We start from the raw sequence: 1,234 nt of genomic DNA on the forward strand, positions 1-1,234 counted from the left end.
TTTTTGAACTGAATATAAGCATTTTCCTTATGGCTTTATTTATTACAAACATATTCTTTCAACATCATTACACATTGAGGCCTTCTTTTAGGTAAAACGATCTATCTTAAATTTTCTTTCTTGAGTTTGGGACTATGTGTTTTAATTTAGAAGGCAAAGGAGAGCAAGCACAAACTTTAGCATGAAAAAATGCGCGCGTAGCGCGCGAAAAAAGTTGTTTTTTAAAATTCTAATTTCGTCGGAATTGATAAAAACTCCCTAAAATGTGCAATTTTTAGAGGAAATTGGCCTACCTCAACAAAATATGCGATTTAAAATTTGAGATTTTCAGGCACTTTCCCGGGTGAAAAGGGCATTCAATGGGGAAAGATTTTCCACAGATGGATATTTTCCTCTTGACCCCCGGTGGTTACGTACGCCACTGCGGAGAATACCTGGCGGCTTAGATCAAATGCGATATGGAGAGTTTTTGAAGTGGAGAAGGGGTTGCAGGCCGGGGTATTGTGATATCTGTTCATTATATCTTCTTTTTTATTCTTGTCTTTATTTTTCTCTTCTTTTTTTCTTTTTCCTTTCTTTTTCTTTCCCCTTCTTTCTCTTTCCCTCCCTCTCCCCTCTTTCTTTTCTCTTCTTACCCAGCCCGGTATACGACGGCTTAGTCAGCCCGGTAAAAACCGTCAGGGGGACACTCTGCCCCCCGGGCCCCCCGCCTGTTACGCCACTGCTTATAAGATGAATGGGAATATGAATCATGCAAACCTGGAATCAAATCTAGATGGTGGGGTCAACATTCCTCCCCGGGGAAAATTTTGATTTCTAGATGGCGGGAAATGACCTTTCTCGACTTTTGAGCTAGGTGCCTAATGACGTTGTTCTTCAAAATTCAAGGTTTTTCCCCTCATGAAAACGGTAAGGTAAACTTTCTCATTACAGTAAATAGGCCTGTTATGTGTGTATAAATACATTTTAAAAAAAAATTGAGTAGTTGCATACGATTTTTTTCCATGAGAGGAATCCCAAAAAGAAAGGAGGGTCCAGGGTTCTTCCCCAGGAAAATTTTGATTCCTAGAAGGCGGGAAATGAGCTTTCCCGACTTCTGAGGTGTCTTTTAAATTAAAGTCATTAAAAAATACTTCAGTAGTCGGGAAATCTCATTGTCCACCGTTTAGAAATCAACATTTTCCCGGGAAGAACTCGAACCTCCCTTTCTCTGGGTTCATTAATTCATTATAAT

Source organism: Anneissia japonica, unplaced genomic scaffold (assembly GCF_011630105.1).
Source record: "Anneissia japonica isolate Jap-2015-1 unplaced genomic scaffold, ASM1163010v1 scaffold287633_len19488_cov125, whole genome shotgun sequence".
Lineage (NCBI taxonomy): Eukaryota > Metazoa > Echinodermata > Crinoidea > Comatulida > Comatulidae > Anneissia > Anneissia japonica.